This window comes from Ostrinia nubilalis, chromosome 18 (assembly GCF_963855985.1).
Source record: "Ostrinia nubilalis chromosome 18, ilOstNubi1.1, whole genome shotgun sequence".
NCBI classification, from domain to species: domain Eukaryota; kingdom Metazoa; phylum Arthropoda; class Insecta; order Lepidoptera; family Crambidae; genus Ostrinia; species Ostrinia nubilalis.
Window position 1 is genome coordinate 13,870,309 of NC_087105.1, and position 20,395 is coordinate 13,890,703.

General features: G+C 34.2%; 1 long non-coding RNA gene across 1 annotated transcript in view; it reads left to right on the forward strand.

The window, feature by feature from the left end:
* The first annotated feature begins 200 nt into the window (after positions 1 to 200).
* Positions 201 to 20,395, forward strand: part of LOC135080784 (uncharacterized) — a 161,517-nt gene continuing 141,322 nt past the window's right edge. Inside the window, exon 1 of the long non-coding RNA XR_010259078.1 lies at positions 201 to 541. This is a non-coding gene — a long non-coding RNA (uncharacterized LOC135080784). The remainder of the gene's footprint in view (positions 542 to 20,395) is intronic.

Below are 20,395 nucleotides of genomic sequence, written 5' to 3' on the forward strand. Positions count from 1 at the left end.
ATTACGGCACTGTGTCGAATGGGCGATAAGAAAAGAAATAAAAAGATAAAAAAGGCAAAGGAACGCACGCGGACAGGCTAACAGCACAGCGCTTTAAAGCGCAAGTTCTAACATCGGGCTGTATGCGTACATTGCAGCTGTGTGCGTGACTCTGCAGGTATTGGAACGTAGGCTTCTCAGTTCTATTCGGACGCCCGAGCGCTGAGCGCGTCGCCCGCGCTCCGGAATTCGAATTTCGAACGCGTTCGTATTTTCTGACCGGACCTTTTGTGCACAGATTAGGAAAAGACCGCGAATGTTATGTCACATTTTGACAGAAAATCGTAATTAACTAAATTGAAATAAACAACGGCAGCTTTAAACTTCTCGTGATTTTGTGTGATTTACGTTTGTGATACACGACACTAATTTGTGGTGGATTGATTGATGAATGATAATATAGGTAATGGTGATTACTGTGAATGAATGAATTTCTGTGGCATGTCATTACATTAGTGTGATTGGTTGAAATCGTTTTAATCTTTACTGGAATTATTGACAAGTAAGTTTTTAGTGTTTTATAATTGTTTAGTTGTTTACGTCAGTTCAGCTATATTTTTCAGGGTGTATCTAAAAATAGTTTTTTTTTAACAACTACCGCTACATAAATTTTATGAACATCTTGGTAGGTTAGAAATCTAAACTTACATAATTTTAAAAACGATGTTAGATACGCCCTGAAATTTTGTATTTTTAACGTACCTCTACATTTTATGCCTAAAAATGTTCATGAAAAAATACGAAAATGTTTTTATTTTGTATAGTTTTTTATGGTCTACTAACGAATGTGTCTGGGATGCGACTGAATCGCCTTCAAAGAGTTCAAGGTTTATTTTGCAATCGGGTACAATTAAAAAACCTGTCTAGATTTAGAAATAACATCTTGGTGCTTAGATGACGCCGGAAAAACCTGTATTATGTACCGTTACTTAAAAATTAATTAATAGATTTGAGAAACGTCAAAAATCTGTCAAACTTCATACAAAAAGCACCGGGTATTGTTATTTTTACGGTTAAAATAAGGTGGTGCAACTCAGCCTTAGTTTTTCTCTGAGGTTCTTCCAGTACAATGACATATTTTCCAAATTAACCTTACAACTTCAATTTCAATCTTGGTATTAGAGCTCGTTCCCACGGCAATCCTGCAAAACTCGACGGATCGGCTTTTGTGGGACATTGCAAACGGGATGTTCGTGAGAACCTTATATTAAAACACTTATGACCTGCAAAAAACAGGTCCTGCATAAAACGGGATGTCTCAGTGGGAACAAGCCTTCAGGATTGTTTAAAAGCCTTATCGAACTCCCAGTGCTTACCTACTTATTTTATTTCATTTCATTGCTCTTGGTATACCAGTTCGTATTGCCATCCAGTAAGTTACTAGGTACGTAATTGTTTCGTACCTACTAAATCACACGAAACTTCGGAGGGTAGAAACACTCTTAAACTTACATATAATTTGATAGCAGTGAAAATTTGACGAGATTAAAGTAGGTACATTCATATTTTAACTAAAATTGTTAATAAATTGTCGTCCTCTTGTTTATTTGGGAATTGTTAAATATTTTTTTGTATGACAGTTTCTATTTTCTCTATAGCGACTTTTTTTTCATTCAAGTGCTAATACATTCATACAAAATATCTTTATCAAATATTTAATAGAGAAAATAAACATCAGAGGCTATTATGTGAAATTAAAATAATTGAAAAATTAATTTAATTATAGACCTGAAAGCATCGGTAATTATACTACGAGTATAAAACATAATTCGTAGGTAATGTTACGAGTGTCTTTGAACTGTAACTATAAAATAATGTTTCTACCCACATCCTTATTTCTCTGACTTTCTCAAAACTTCTTCTGTTTCTCTATACTTTTTCAAAACTGCGCCACAGATTTGACGTTTTTACCTACATTTTGAGACTACATAATTAAAGAAGGCTTTTACAGCAAAATTGTGTTTACTGTAAAGCTACATAAGATGGTCGTACAAAACATACGACATCGAACTTTTTATTTAAAACTAAATAGAGTTAAAAACAAAATGAAATAAGTTTTTTTCATAATAGTCAAAAGATTTATTAGTTGTTGCAATTCACGAAGGCGAGTGAGCTTTACATGTGTGGTGGCTCGCTACTGTTCGTTTTCAAAAGTTGACAGACATTACACTATCGTTATGTGCATGTACACGTACATACACAAGTAAAGCTCACTCGCCTTCGTGAGTTGCAAGAACTATTTATAAACTTGAATGCAATGCAAACAATGTACGGGGTGACAAAACAAATGACTAGCAAAAAGTTATTGTACGCTTAGTAAATTTACGGTAATTATGTAGGTAATTATAGACATACGAGGTTATTCAAGGATTGCTTCATAATGGTATATCATTCTGAGAAACCAATTATAGTACTGACTGAATTGTAATCGTAATAACGTACAATGTAAAGGACCATTTAAATTCGTGTGTGGACGTTTTGTAATTAGTTCAAGGTTTTTAATCTTCTTTTGAAGTAATGTAGGTTGTAACTGAGGTCAAAAGTTGTAGGCGTTTGACATGCTTAAAGTGCCCTCTGAAGCGCGTTGTCATTTTTCTTTTCGAACAATGAGACCTCAATCTGAGTGAAGCCTAGCAATGTCTTGGTTAAACTATAAACGTTAAAAAAAACGGATTTGAACATTTTTTTTTAATTGACAAGACCCTTAAACCGTGCCTCAAGTTTCTAATCACTAAAACACTATTAGGTACGAAATGCTTATCAAACACAATCTTTTATCTACATGGTTTTAAAGTAATTTAAACAACTTTGACACCTATTTCAGCGGACATAACTTTGAAAGCCAGAAGAATTTCATCCTGGAAAATTTTCATATCCTAAATTCTTCGAAATTAAAATCATATTGTAATGAAATCTATGAAACACCATTTAATATTATTGAACAATAAACTAAGCACTGCAACGTAGGTACTTCTTTTGAGTTCCTTATATTTCGATACCTCGTTTCAAAACTGTAGTCTATGAGGTGGGTGTTACGGTTACGTTAAAGCTACATTCCAGTGTGCTTACCACGAGTTTACGTTACGTATGCTCGCTAGCGACTGCGTAAAAAAATGACATTAGATGTATGACAGATTGTACAGCGCCCCTAGCGTCTACTGATCTACTTTCAAGAACTAAAATCTTCATAGGTTTTTGACGTACTCATGGTAAGCACACAGACCTACTACTACTATTACTTTTCATATCTGATTAATGATTTTTTCTAGTGTCAACGTGGTTGAAAAGGTATTATCATAATAAAACTTTTATTTATGAAATTGATTGTTTTTGTCACTAATCGAACCATCAACATTTATTGGAGATTTGAGTTAAATGTTGAATATAATAATCTAGCTTCCTAAAGTAGGAATTATGCAAAATGGCGGTTTCAGTTCCCTCTAACATAATAGTTTAATTATAGTTCAAATCCACAACTGTGGTTTGGCTTTATTATTAACCGGGATTAATAATAGAATCCTCTAATGAGATTATGTTTAATTCGGACATGTTTGCATCTGGTTTATGTATTTGTTTAACTAATCGCTATTGGTTGGAACAGATAAATAACTTAATTTTATATTACAGCTCTAGTTTCATGTAATTGCTAGTTAAGTAGTGTCGTTGATTTTGTTTTTCTAAACAGAACGAAGATTTATAACTTGGCCTCTAGTAAAAAAACTATCCATAGCTCTTTAAAAATTTGAAGTACAGTCGTCGTCGTCGTCGTCGTCGTTTCAGCCGAAAGACGTCCACTGCTGGACAAAGGCCTACAGTCGTACTTTGTTACAATTAATCACTCTATTTAATTTTATATTTTTAATTACTAAAATATGTTTTATTATGTACCTATTTTGTGACCAAACCATTGTACCATATTCTTGGAAATAAATGTTATCTCAACATGTCCTACTAAGGCTGGGTTGCACCATCTTACTTTAACTTAGACAAACGTCAAAAATCTGTCAAACTCCTTCGAAAAGCATCGGTTATCGTCATATATAGTTACCGGTAAAGTTAGGTGGTGCAACTCAGCCTTAATTTCGTATACAAAATTATGGACCACTATTTGCGATTTTCTTATTACCTACTTTTAAAACCTCTAATAAACGAGTCAATAAAATCTGCAAGCCAAATTACGGCTGTATTTTATTTTCATTAGATAAAAATACTTAAATCTGGGATTGTAGCTCGTATTTATTTATTTTTACTTAGCTCTTTAATTGTATGTAGAGTTTATCAAAATTTAAAAAAAAAAACTATTCTGTGATGAGATCATAACATTTAAAAATAAGTGTGTGAGTGGAGAGCACTTCACATTAACATTTTGATCCCTGTGGGATTGAACCCACAACTAGCGTTGTCCTATTCAAACCACCAAACTAACGGGCACGATCTACAAGTAGACCTACTACAAACAAAACCCAAAATTCTGTAACCAAGTTTGTTAATTAAATATTTAGCCGTAGGACAAACCTAGACCCAACCTTCCACAAATCTAGCAACCCTACCCTAAATTGTATATTTTGCTACAATTTCAGAAACATAATATAATATTCAAAATTTTATAGACTAATGCTCGTTTTCACCATCAATCCCTAATTTTTAAGTGATAACAAACTTCCTGTTATTTGATACCACAGGGGTCACTTAAAAATTAGGGAATGATGGTGAAAACGGGCATAACTCTACGGAACCCTAAAAAGTAAAATTACTAGAAATTTCGACATAGAAAAAGCTACCCATATTTAGAATAATAACTCATCATTTATTTTTAGGCTTCAGAATCACTAACTTTTTAATAAAGTTGAACTTTAACGAAATTGAAAACTTTAGGCTCAAGTTATAATTAAGTATTGGGTGACATTCAGAGTGTAAGGTAGTTAAAAATAAACTTCCAAAAATAACTTCACCGAATAACCTGAATCTAAAAGTTGTCACTTACGTACTCGTATTTTGTTGTAGGAAGTTTTACTTACTGTTTATAAAATATCTACGCTATTCCAGCTACTTTTACATTAACTGTGCCCGGCTTTAGAAGAGTAACGAGAAACACATTCAGTAGAACTAAAAAACTATTTTGCGTGAAACAATATGAGTACATTGAATGCAGAAAGACAGAACTAACGTGAAATTCCGATTTTCTTCAGTCGTATTATGAGGACAATGGTTAATAATAAGAGTTCTGTACATAAGAGGCTGAATAAAAGGACATACTTTTTTGCTTACACGTACACCATCATAGGAAAGTAAGACGTTGAGAGCTATAGCGACTATTGGCTATGCGCAGCACAGTATTATAATACATAGTAAGGTTATTTTATTTGGCTGGTGTCTTCTACTGACGACTATTAGTTTCCGGTTATCTAAACTGAACATTTTTTTGATCGAAGTTGAGTACCTATGTGTCAAGTGGAAGCAACTGGACACAAAAAGAGTCTAGTGACTTGTATGCTACATAAGACACAAAAATTTTGGCGCAGCCTTTAAGAAAAAAATTTCACTGTTAAGTATCACTTCCACTACTAACTTAGAATCTTTGAAAGTTCTCTTCCATCTCAAATTTCATGTATTTTAATAAAAAACAGAAAAACCAACCAACCCTGTGACCAATTAAGCAACAATCTTGGGAAAATTCATTCAGCACCGCACAATCCCTCATTATGTCGAAATTCATTTTCAATGGGTTCTCTCGTTTCCAGCCTGGTGTATTATACCTATTTTTGGGAGTTCTGCATTCAAATTCTGTAGAGGCGTTGAAGTAAGCAATTCGGAGTAAAAATGTAAAGCCAGTGCTACCCAGGGCGGTTAATGCGAAGATATATGAGCATCATTACTGAAAAGAATATGATACTTTGGTTGTTCAAGAGCACTGTATTCCAGTAAACTTAGTGATTTGTGTAATTTTCATTTTACATTATGATTTGATTCAGTTCTACATCATTTATGATATTTACTATACAACAGGGTGGAATTTTGTAATGCCACCTGGAGGAAAAGTAGAGTAGTAAACTAAGTAGTACAATAAAAATACAGGGTGTAATTTTTTACAGATTTTAGTTGGTTCGTTTCCCGGGTGTCGCAAGTGAATTTTAGGAAATATCTGAATGCAGCTATTTCTTTTCAAAAATGATTTTGTTTGTTTTTAAAAATGTTTTCTTTAAGTAAATTTTTCTAGTACAGCATTAAGAGTAGGTAGGTAGGTAACTTTCTCTCCAGGTGGTATTACAAAATTCCATCCTGTATACCTACTTAGAGACTTAGTGAAACTACGTACCAAAAACCTCATACTTATTACATTCCCAATAATATTCAGAGGTATTTATAGAGCTAAAGGCACTTTAAAAGGTCAGGACGTTCGCCTAACAACATCTCTTTAGCTTTAATTAAATACATATTTTCATATAGAGACATTGTTTATATCACGATTCTCGCTCGAGTTTCCCCAGCTCTTAACGTCATCATCTATCGAATAGATGTTCGTACGCTCTCTCACGTCCGCGGAATCCGCTTCGAAATTTTATTATGTAATACTTTGAGAATTAAAGTTATAGCCGCATAACAATTTGGAGATATGGAAGAAATTGTTGTGGATAAATGTTTGGAAGACGCTTTCAAATTAGGAGTTAATGTAAATGAAAACGTATTTTCTTTTATGTTTGCAGACAAGTTTGCATTTATCTCTGCTTAAGTTGATTTGAGTCTGGCACAGAAACTGTTTATTGCGACACTAAGTAAGTTTTAATATCCATGTCTGGCAGATTTAAGAATTTTCCAGGACTAACTTTCATCCCAAATATGCTAAGTTATTGTTCTATAGCAGAAGCTTAAAATGTCTGATGATGATATGGCTCAAATTATTGAGAAAACACGAACATTATCAACTTTAGCCTAAAGTTAGCACTAACCAGTAGCCGCGGTGTAACTATTATCTAATCTGTGGCTGCATATTTAAAACTCACAAGTGACCTTTGCACTTGAGGATCTTTTGAACTGATAAGTAGTGTGTAATAATGTTTATTCGGTTATCTTGTAATATTTATACAAACAGTGCATAATGGCGTAAAGATCTGGAATTTAAATCTGAAAAATTATTATGCTTATTAGGTACCCTCCGAAATCCGCGTTCATTGCCGGAATTCACTCATCCTTTTTTACCCAGAACTCGCGAATAATAAATTAAGACGTTGATGGACTGGAGCCTAATGCTACAATACACAGAAAAATGCCCCTCCCTTAATCATATTAAAACACTCAACAGAAATGAAAGTGGAAATTGTAAAACATGAAAATAATCCTGTTCCCCCTGTGTCCATTATTTTAAGGGTGCTAATTAGTGCAATAAATCTTCGAAGATTACCTTTGAGGAGCTCCGCTAATTTCTTTTTTATTGTGCAGAAGTGAGGATTCGCGAATTTGGCTCCGTCCGTGTGAGGCTTTTAGGTAATTGTTTAGAATCTTTATGGAGGTGTTTTTAATGAAAGTGCTCGTTTTATGTACTCTAGTTTCAGTTATTAGGTTTCCCATTTATATTCAGTGTAAGCTATCATCAAGATTTTGTTCACAGTAAGATTTTAGGCGTGAATTTATCAAAATCGGCAAATTTTTTATTAGTTATTTCGAGGGTAGATAAATCATAACACTCAGATGCTTAACCTAATTAAAAAAGTATACTTAACTATCTTAAGATTTATAATGGTTACATCGTAGGAGTTTGCAATCGTTTTTGGCAATACAGTGTGGGTGTGACAGTCTTGAAATTATTCGTTTCGATCTTAATAAATATCATCGATTCACAATTATTTTGAATTATTACTACATCAATTTTATTAATTACGTTGTTAAAAATATTAACAGAAGATAATTCATGTTCAGGAAATAGTCTAAGATCATGGAAATTTAGTAATTTTGAAGGTAAAAGGGGATCAAGTTAAACTCTTTGGCTTAGTCGCTTACATTTTGAAACTTGATCAGGATTAATTTTACCTGATACTATCCATTATACCTGATCAATATTCGCGTCAAGTTCCTTTATTAATTTCGGCCTGAACTTTGACATTAGCTAATACGGCTTGAGATAACGTGTCCCCAATAAATTTAAACCCACCGTCTTTGTGATTGATAAAGATCATATTTTAATCGAAAGGCTTAGTACTTTCAACAATAAATTTAGCATTATCTAAATGTTTATCTACGTTCTCGAAGAATGGCGTAATGACATTATCATTGTTGGCTCGGTAAAAATGGATAATGTCTATGGTTTGGATCATCAATCAACCCTTTTCTAACTAGGAGATATTGCTGCGTCTAGTATATTCCAAAGTTTCAATATACTGTCAGGTTCCAGTAGCCATGGTTTCAGTGATATTTTATTGTCTTAGCTGTAGCAGCTGTTATGGAACAAACTAACTCCGTCTTTTCCATCTTACAGATGTTTTATCAACATACAATGTCACATGTAAAAACTGTCTAAAATCGCTTATAAGCACCGACGATGGTAGAATTACTTAGACACCACTTAGACACCATGACATTTTATAGCTTTGTAGTAAGTGCTACTTTAAAACGAAATCGTGTAGTGCTATTGGCTGTTCCTACCACAAAGATTGTAAGTGACGAAGTAAAATTCCAGCTCGCTGTGACCAAACCTCATTTCATGCGGTCTGCCTTGTCCATTTTCTGCCAGAAAATTTTCCTTAGCTCTATCAGCAAATTCAAATGAAGTTTCCAAAATGAGCTCATTATTTTAGCCCTGTCCATAAACTCAATCTGTTTCTGGTCACCCGAACCTCCACCTGATATCTTAGACGCCGTGACTTGCGGCCGGAAAATTGATGACTGAGCACGGAGTGTCGCCGACCCCGATTCGTGCTATCGCGACGGCAATTTGTGATCTGCAAACTTCGCTTGCTTGTTTTTGGGGATCATTAATTGTTTATTTTGAATTTATTTGATTCGGTTTGATTGTCGTCTAATGAGGTGGATCGGAATTCATTAGATTGATTATGTCAACTGTTGTAATATAATTTAGCAGGTAGGTGTTTATTGATTCACGGTAACGCATTTATGCTTCCTCTTAATTTGAAAATCTACTTCTCGCTTACTATAAAGACTTTATATCAGCCAATAGTTTGAACGGACTTTTAGAGACATTGCATACTACTTATAGACTTTTTATCGGCCGATAGTTTGATCGATTTCTAATTTATAAGAAAAAAACCATAATCGGTGTTATGTGCGTACTTTTATACTTATCTATACTGATTGAACTTGATTTAACTATCGGCCAACAAAATCTGTAGTTGAGGTGTCTTTTAAGGGCTTAAGAACAACAAGCCTTTGAAATAAACAAAATAGGGAAAACTAATTAAAGTCTTATAATCGGCTATAATTACTGCAGATTCAAAAAGTAGATTTAAATCTAAAACTCCTCACAAAGCGTCGAGACAGGTGCGATTATGGAGAAAGTTGCAGGTGTCGCAGACCTTTAGTTATCATTTCAAATTATCAGAAACTGACTCCTAATTGAGCTGTACTTGGATCTGATATGACGGCAATCTGAGTTAATGCATATTGTTACTTGTTATTCATAGGTTATAGTCGTTTAATACGAGTATAATAGTTATGCAATTCTTGTAAAGCAGCTTCAACAGAATAGATTTTTTCCTCAACAAAACCTTACTAGTAAAAAGGTTTGTTTGTAAGTATCATACTAAAATGATGGATAAAATCAAATTAAATAGGTATTAGCAATTTTTATTTATTTATTGAGGTATACCAACAACATTACATACAAAGTAATTACAATTTCATTATTTTTGTTAGTTCAGTTAAATCGGTTGATATAATCAATTTCATAATATACGTAAGTGATTAGGTACTAGTGGAGGTTTAAACTCAACAACATCTAAAGAAGGTGATGATAATTTATTCGATGACCTTAATGTTGATTTTGAACTACCAGTTAACAAAATACCATAAAACCATGTGCAAATGATATAATAAATTAAAACAATATCGTCCTCAAGTAATCAAAAGGTCAAATATGACGTGTAAAAGACGCATATTAATGATCTTAAAATTAATAATACATCACTGGATGGTGTAACCGAAGTAATAAATTGATGCGAAGTTAAACTTGTTTCTGTAATTTTAATGGACTTAGTTTATCTTGGTTCCCTCTTTATAAATTCATAGGCAGTCACACATCTGGTTAGTAAATTCACTTTCTTGGACCCATATTGATAGCGGATGAAAGTGAAACTTTAATTGTTGGTAGATTGAACCTTTAAAAGAAATTTGTCATTTAACAAAGGTGATACTAATGTTCGTTATAATTGACCTTAACTATTCGTCTAACAGTTATCACAATATTATTCTTATCTGTAGCATCTTGACAGAACAATTTAACCATGTTGTTGGAATAATTACTTACTTCAGGCAGTCCAATAACCTAAACTCCTTAAGCTTTGTAAACTGCCTATTAAAATAATTATTATTTACACTCCAAAAATATGAATTATTTCTTCAACAAATAACGCTCGGCTCGTGTATGTTAGGTTAAAAATAGAAAAACCAATAAACACAAACATGATCAGAACCAACATGATACAAAGCAAGCGACAATTTTCACAGTCAAAAACGAATAAAGGCTGGCAAGGATTTCGGGCTTATTTACATTACATTCGATGCGAGCGAACCGTAACCGATACCTTGTAAATACAGCAGGGTCGTAATATAAACTGTAGCGGGTGATTCGTTTAAGCTAACGTGTTTTGCCACTTTACCCACTTACGAGGAATTTAAGTTTGCCGCTTTAAAAGTCATTTTTCAAAAAACTTTTTGGATGACTTCTGTTTTAGCTGATTTTGTTTCCATTCTCATTTTTTTAACCCTGTATTATCACAGGTCATACATCAAATCAAATACTCAAAATCAAATAAACCGCACCTTCCGCGACGCGAACTTTAACGATTTTCTTCTGACACAATCATGGTGCCCCAACAATATTGGTGTTATTTGAAAGCCCAATAAATATCCTTAAAGAAAATCACATTTAATTTCTTAATAAATGATTAACATATACCACAAATGTGACTTGAAAAAATACCTCACTTTGGGCCCACCTATGGGATCAATTAGACCAATTTTTATGGTTATAAAACCAAATAATGATCTCACGTGTCCTCTTTAACAGATGGATAGCGATTAATCCCAACTTAACAGTTTTATAGCCATAAAAGTTGGCTCTAGCGTAACTACCTATTTTTTGAAGAATTGACTCTGGATCCTTCTAAAGACACATTTTTGGGGTAAAAACCTTTCCTTTAATGAAATGAAGGTTAGAACTAGGCTTTCAAATGGTGCCAATATTGGTGGGAAGTGGGGAAGCATACGTTTCAATATGCTTGTCGCGGGAGGTGCGATTTATTTGATCTCGAGTGTATTTGGCAGTATTAATTATCTACTTCAAACTTTTGGAAAATGAATCCATCTTAGATTTGTTTTGCAACCTTTCACCTACTCAGAATAAAAATTAGATAAATCGAAGATTTCCATTACCCTTAGGTATATTTTTTTTGTCGGTCTACCTCTACATGCAATACTTTATCAGACCTGTCACTAAAATCAATTAAATTAGTATCACTTCCCCAACAAACCGAAGATATTAGGATCGAAAACAAAATAAGTCAATGCACCGACTATTATTTTTGAAGAAATCTTTCTTCTTTATTTTTAGGCATCAATCTTGATCGCAAACGCCCTTCAATCGCTTTGGGAGTCCGTATTGTGCTCCCATTTGTTTACAATACCTATTTCATCAGAAGGGTTCCGAATATTTTCATCTGCTTATTATGTTAATGACGGACATAAATACCAGCTATGAATACTTAATGAGAGCTAACGTGGCATTATCGGATAATTTTATGTTTCTATTTACTTTTATGATGTTATTTATTCGGTGATAATGGAAAATTAGGTCTGCTAGTGACATGTGCGTAATTTGCGATCGGTTTAGGTTAGCTTTTGAATTTTCATTCGAGATCCCAGAATGCTTTATTTAAAAACTTGATTTTCTTTTGTTATCGTTTATTTTAACTGGCGTTACTTATAAAGAATAAAATATGGGTAAATGAAAGTGCTTAAATAAATGTCTGAGCCTTGTTACACGAAAACTACAGATCCATTGATGTCAAAGGAAAAATCTCTTAGTCACGACAAAGAAAAGATTCAAGAGTAGTCATCGTTTAGGGCGGACCATTTTTGAAGCTTTTACATTTTATTGAGATGAATTAGTAAGTACTATTAAAATTTGTTCTTCAATGCCTTTCTATTTAGTTTAAAATTCAAATCTCAAGATTACATAACTATCATGTACCTACTTATTTGTCGCATGATTTTTTTTTGTTTCACATTTAGCTTCAATGAACTTCAAAATATTGGCTTCTATCTACTTAAATTCCGACAAAACGTTTCTAGATTACAAAATCTGATTTAACTCACCCATAAAGTAAGCTTCTTCCAAATTACTGCTCCCATACTAGTACTCGTGTTTTCTCATTTTTATCTGTAACAAATACAAATAAAAATAAAGTAGAGGCTTCAAATGACTGCCCTGTGGCACACCCACGTAGATTTTAATTATAAACCACACTAGAAAACTAGTTAGTAATACAAAATACCTAACAATTGTACTGTTTCTTATTTTACTCAGAACAATAAAACTCAGCAAGAATATTCGACTAAAACAAACACTGAAGTAGTAAAACTGAATAATTAAAAATTCAAAAGGAAAGATGAAAGAAAACATCTGTTATATAAACTTTAGCTGTATTGTTATTGTTTCAAGTACAAAGAACCGAACGTAGAATTTAGGTGACCTAGCTTTAACGAAACTTTTGCCCCTAGAAGTTTCAAGCTAAAGGAAAGGGCTAAAATGTTTGCTCGTGAAATATTAATTCACCAACTTTGTCTTTCTTAATCAACTTCACACGTCTCTATCTGAAATAGCTTAAGTATGTAGGTACGCCTATTTTAACCAACGGTGTTTGAAGTTAAAAATAAATAGCAAAGAAGACGAGCAGATGTAAAAACATTCTTAATAATAGTAAATAAACTTTACTTAATGTGAGTAGTAAGTTTTATTATAAAACAAACAAGAAAGTTCTTCATGACGTAGTCGAAATTATTTCTGTCTTTTTGTGAATTTCACTACCTACAACTATCATTGTTTAAAAGACCTTTATTGCATTTAAACAATATTGTGTACAACTCCACGTGCCAAAGCATCAAAATCAACAAAACAAGACGAACTTCCGACGGCAAACTTGCTAACTTTAAAATCGCTCTCTCTCAAATGTCCAAGATGCTATCTCCAAGATTGATCGAGGCCATAATTAACTTAATACAACGGAGTCTAATTAAGCAAGGCAATGAGATCGCTTATGATTGACTCGCAACGTTTACTACGGATAGATTGATAGCAGCCGGGGTTTAATTGAAAACCTTCTGGATATTGGGCCCGATACATCAAGTTGATTACAGACCGTTAGCCGGATTGTCTGTTTGTTATTTTAAGGCGTCAATATTTTATTTATTGGATTAAGCGCTTATTTTGCGTTTTAATAGCCTCCTCATTCTTATCTTCATCAGTTAGACTTCGATTTTGTTCTTTACTACTCTGGCAATAAGATCAATGTGATAATGTACTAGGATGATAAGTTTGTGATTTCTTATGTTCCTATCACCTAATAAAATAAGGAATTCACTAGAACCTAGACGTTACCTAGTAAGTATGAACAAACTCTGTACTATTTGTTATTTCATTAGATGGACATCGTCCTTGTTATTTACTACTTTGACAATAGGATCATTAATGTGGTTATATTATGATGATTATTATGCTTGTGATTTATTATGTTCTTATAACCTAAGAAAATTAGGAATTTACTAGGTATAACCTAGACATTATCTGGTAAGTATAATGTACTTTACTTGTTACTTGTTGTTGTTACAGTACTCGTATGTAAAACAGGCAAATCGGGAATTAGTTAAGTTGCACAATGAAGTCTTGTAATCGTTTGATTGAATAAGGAAGTAATTTTGTATCTTAGCTACTTTTGCTTCTGATTAACTTCAGTTACTTCTGTTCTGTTAATATCAAACTGGAAATTATCACACAAAATTTCCAGACCTACAGAAAGTTTTGTTTTAGATCCCTGCGAAACTGAATTAATACTTTTTTAAAAGTTTGTTGACGTTTTGTGAATATTCTATTATTATTTAGGATTTGATTTAAGATTAGTAAAGTTTGGAATCCGAGAAGAATGGGAATTACATTTTCGACAATGAGGGTCAGTAGTAGTTTAGAAACCTATTTTGAGTTCTCCACATAACAATCTTAGTTGGGGATTATGAAGAATCATGCTTTAGGTAAGACATAAATTAATATTTCAGAATATTAAATCAAAAATATTTACAAAGTCCAGTATTCTGGCACGTAAGTGAATTTTACAAAATAGCGATGCCGTAGGCTAGTTTGAATTGAGTCACGAATAATTTTACCTACCTATATGAATTTTATTATAACATTTTTCGTGCGTTCGAAATATCAAAATGAAGGAACGTGTCAAATCTCAATATCTGCCTTTTTCGTGAAAGAATCGCAATCCTAAAAGTGGAAGTTTCGATACGACACTTTTCATTACTTCGGCTTTCGCATTGTACTCAAACATATTTAGTCATTTATCGTCCCTTAATGTCAGTCGTATCGACGTTCAAAGATTCCATTTCCCTTTCAGAAATCAACAAAGGGACGGGGAACAAAGTGAAAAAAGACAAACGGATAATACGGAAGGATCTTGAAACGTACGCTTTAGGGGACGCGAAAATACAAAGCAAACCCTAAGAATTACCCGACTTCATGTAAATATTGACGGATGACCCGGGACCATACAATCCTGACTTGACCTTTTTCTAACATTTTTGCTTCTAAGCAGAAGAGGTCGTGATTCTGACGTCGGGACTTCACAAAGGGTATAATTTCGAAGACGCTCAAAGAAATTGTTGTTTTGTAAACAGAAAGAAACAAATCGATATAATCCCTTAGTCGGAAGTTGATCGCGATTTATTTAGGACCGGCCCGCTTTTTAATCAAGTTGTTTAGCAGATCTTGATGGAACTCCAAAGTTAATTGTCCGAAACCCGATCGGTAGGTATCGTTGTATTGATATCTCAATTTGTATTGTCAAAGCTTAATTACTAAGACAGCACAGATAGCTGTCAGCTCAAATCGGCTACGCTTATATTTCATTTAATCAACCAATTAGTCGGATCTCGTTGTTATTCACTTTATTTTTATTTTAACGGTCAGTTTTTTTGTGGGGCTTACATTTTGATGAACAGATTTAGTAGTCCATTTTTATACCTACCGCTATTTTTAGCGCTTAATCTTACTACTATTATAAAAAAAAATGTTAAAGTCTTATCCATTAATCGGATCATTGATAAACCCACATCTTCACCGCCAAAGTGACTGCTACAGAGCCGTCTTTGTTAACTAAAACTTCTTACAAATAAACAACTATATTATTATAATCCAACATTTTATGACGTTTACTAACTTGTATCAGGCCATGATCTTTAGAGCGATTTTTAGAGCGAGGGATCTTTAGAGCGTCTAATATCTTACCACGACAAAAATTATGGTACTTTAAATCCATCTTTTCACCAATCCTCACTGATCCCATAGAATAATCTTTTAAATAGACCCATAGAAGCGAACTCTTCGCTTGTGTTTAGTATGTATGAGACCATTTCAATTTTCAGTGTGTTGTACATAATATTCTGCCTCAATTTCCTCACTTACAAGTTTGCTGTTCACAAAATTATAATCACTACATGAAAAATATTATACAGTTCCCAAACTCTAATACATCATGGTAAGCTGCGCACCGGGGTTGAGTTTTACCCTTTTCCACCCCTGTACGGATTATGCTAATTTTGGGACCAAATATTTCTCGCTCGTTTCAAATAATTTCCGTTCAGTTAAAATGTATAATGAAACAACTTTAAATCTACTTACCAACATTTATTATCCAGTTATTCGGGTGGGTTTGAAAATTTAATCTGATTAAAGGACTCATGTCTTTATATGTTTCGACGAGCCCGCACAAAAAATGTCATTTTGTATAATGGGCTATTCGGGGCGGCTAAGCTTAATGAAGTTATAACCCTGTGTGAGGAGGTGGACCCTTTTTGATGACTAATTCCAAAATGCTACCTTTTTGCATTTTTTCTTTTTTGTTGCGAATTTGGGTTTTCACGGAATGCAAGGACGTTGAAAATGTTAGTAATATAGTGTAAGTGTTATAAAATTCACTTAATACCTTTGCTATTTTGGCTGTCATAGTGTCCACATTTTTAAACTTAAATTTTCTACCAGCTCGAATAACTAAACATCCATTTTATAAATATTTTAACTGACCGAAAAAAAAACCAAACGTGATACACATAATGACATAGTAAACATTCGAAAACGTTTAAGTTCATATAATAATACTATACGAATGTATGACATAAACGTTTCATTAAGTACGATGACACAACTCTAAGGTCACCCATCAGTTTAATGGGCCCGTAGTAATAACACAGTTCAATCTTCAGCAGTTGAATAGTTACTATTACTTTGTGTCATCTTCATGACAAAATATTATGATTAAATTAGGAAAATAAGCCCACTATCCGTAAATGTAGATAACATTTAATTTTTCATTCTAGCTGAAATTGTGTATGACAAAATACCAATTATTACAACTGCCGCAGTGTTTTATTTGATGTTCTGTCATTTGTACAGTTCGTGACAGTTCGTGACACCCAAAGAAGCCAAAAAGTTCGCAACACGTCTTTGTTACAATCGGAATAAGGTTGTGTTGTCAGCTCTTTGCTTACTGGGTGTCATGAACTATTATTATTCTGACTGTATGAAACTGACACTTAAGACTCCCCGCATACTACAAACTTTTACCATTCTACCCTGTATAAAGAATCGGCCGATATGTGCGTACATCCATACGTCATGTCCATACTGATTAACAGCCCGACCGAACTATCTGACAAACAGTCGGTGATATGCGCCTAGGCTACATTTTTATTCTTATACAAACTCAAGTAACTTTTGAGTCCGGTTGGTTAATACGGGTCTCGGTACTTGAGATGTCGTTGATTGTATGTTTTGATTATCTGTCCCTCGTAATGAGATGATTCTTCACTTCTCAATCGATGTTATGTAAGTGTGGAAGCGATTTAAAGCGGTCACGGTATTGTTCGACTTGTTGTGTTTAGATTTTGTTTTTATCTGAAGACCTATTGACGGTCAAAATGATTTACTTATGACGTGCACTTGGTTTTGGTTGTGAGGTACTTTGATGTTTTGGGTGATGTTAGAAATTACTGGATTAGTTATATCAAAGTTATGTATTACGATGATCCATAATCATAGCTGGATTTAAGTAAAAATTCTTTCTAGTTTTGTCTCGACTATGGCACATCACAGTAAATACTGAAGCACCTCTATCATCATCATATCAGTCAAAGTAAGTCACGTGCTAGACTAAGGCCAAGGTAGTACCTTTTGTCGTTGTAATCGATGTGATAGCAACAAAAAAGTACATTCCAATATGCTGTCAACTGTATGACATAACTTGTCCATGTTCAAGCAGTTTGTTCCTCATTCCACAACAAATGACAGCTTAAAAACTAAGTTGGACTCGGCAATAAGTCCAAGTGTACAACTTAAGCCTACCCAGCTTATGGGGCTAAAACTAACGTTGTGGCTAACCTTACTTTCATGGCCCTATTACGATTTAATCACACCCTTGCCTTATTAATTAGGGTCAAAGGTGCGCTTGTACCTTTGCGATAATTTAAAGTCTAAGCCGCTTAGTTTTACAATAATTTTAATTGTGCTCTCCGGGTTCTAAGGTTTAAATTTAGAGTGTTTTAGGGTTAAATGTAACTGTGATCTGTTGACAACTTAAGTGTTAATAGTGGCGCTATATCTGTCCTGCAGCTTTTCTGTTAGATTTTTAAGAAGATAGTAACCATGAAGATTGTTGTCTATTTCTATAGATCACAGTTTGAATTTCACTGTGACCATAGCGATCGAAACCTACGAGGGTGGTCTGAAAAGTTTCCGACCTCAACGTGAAGATGGCAGCACACATTAATTAAAGTCAGGGAATGTAATTGTGCATATTTTGACAGCAACACTTCAAAGTTTCAGCCATTTTTGACGCGCGGTTTTTATTTGAAAGTCGTTTGAGTGAGTCGATGTGAGTATTTTTGTGAAAATGGAAAAAATCGAGTATCGAGCTGTCATAAAATATTTGTTTTTGAAAGGGAATACCCCTACGCAAATCAAAGATGAGTTAGATTCTGTGTACGGGGACTCTTCACCGTCATTTACCACAGTAAAATTTTGGGCAGCCGAATTTAAACGTGGCCGTAAGAGCTTGGGAGATGATGAACGTTCGGGACGTCCAAAAACTGTAACTACTGACGATAACATCGCTAAAGTTCACCAAATGGTGTTAGAAGACCGCCGAATTAAAGTGAGAGAGATAGCAGAGGCAATGAAAATGTCCAAAGAACGTGTTTGTCACATATTAAATCAAGATTTAGGCATGAGAAAGCTGTCCGCGCGTTGGGTGCCGCGTTTGCTAACGTCAGACCAACGACGTGTTCGAATGAACATTTCCAATGCTCTGTTGGAGCAGTTTAGACGCAATAAATCCGAGTTTTGGCGCCGACTAATTACTGTAGATGAGACTAAGTAGAAAAATATAAATAAATTTTAAGAAAAAAAATCTTGTATCTCTGTTAGGTCGGAAACTTTTCAGACCACCCTCGTATCATCTAGCAATTACTTATTTGGAATCATTATTCCTAAAAAAGAAAGCTTCACATTTATTAAGCATTTTTTTCTGTAATCGAGTTTGTAACCTCAGCAGTTACCCGGCTGTCGCCTCAGAACGTCATCAAATTATTGTTTTCCGTTTTTGCCTCACCGAAATCTGTCAAGTCATTAGACCGCGATTCCCACGAGAATGTCAGCTCAAATTGGTTTGAGGTCAGCATTTGGCATTTCAGAGAATGGATAACAGGTGTTGGATTTTTTGTGAATGTTATCTTTAGACGTATCAGTATTGGTTTCCTTTTCTGGAACTACAATAACTTTGAAGATTATAAAGATTTGAAGAATTTATTGGTGATCATTATTGTCATCAAAACCAGCAGAAATATAATCTCAATTATAAAAAAATCGTTTAAATAATCCTAATGATCGTTTTCCAAGCATTTAAACCAACAACCATTTTCTCACAGCCTTGTAAAACGTATCCGAATGGCAAAACCGAAACTGTTATTACATAAAAAGTGTGTTTGCAAAATGGCGGCTTAACTCCCAACTCGCAAACTTGGTAAATGTTTGGCTTTACAATCTCCGCGACCTTGCCGAAGTTGTAGGGTTTAATAAAATTCATTCTTATCTAGCGACGCCTCGATGAGCTTGTGAGCTCTGAGCATTGGTTTAACTATGAAGATTTGAGACAACTAAGTGCTATAATAACCATCATATTTGGAGCTTAGACTATCATGCTAACTTAGTGATTACGATAATTATTTCGTTTAGGTACTTAGTGACAGAGTCATCGGCGACATAGCTAGATGCGTAATCGTCATTAGGCTTGGTGCACGCCTGCTTGCAGCTTATACAAAACAATGTAACTCTATCGACGAAGTGACAGCGAATCTACGTGACGTTGTAGCGAAAAATGAAGAATACGCGTATAGAAAGAAGGCTTCGCGTTGTGGATAATGACGTTCAAACTCCGTTAAGAAGTCAGGCTGTGGTCTCCATTATACGTTGTACGCTAGACGCGGCGTCCGACGTCAGTATCAATCGTTCCTATCGCGTCTGAACGCCGACGTATGTCTGAAGGAGACCACAACAGTATATTTTTCTACAGTAAACATTGTGACGCGGCTTACGGTGTGACGCTGTACACACGGCCTACGGCGTTTATAGGAGACAACAGCCTCATGATTTTCCAACTGTTTTCACGCTTGTAATGTGCGATGAAGTGAGCTTACTCAAAGGAAGCCTCTTTACTTGGACCTTTAAGACCTTGAAGACGTTGATGTTGGCACTGTGCATATTTAGAAACAGTGACAGTCAGTACCATTTGTCAAATAAAATATAAAACTTATAAATGAAACCTTTTTTGCTTCATTAGGGTGTACTATTAAATCTTATATT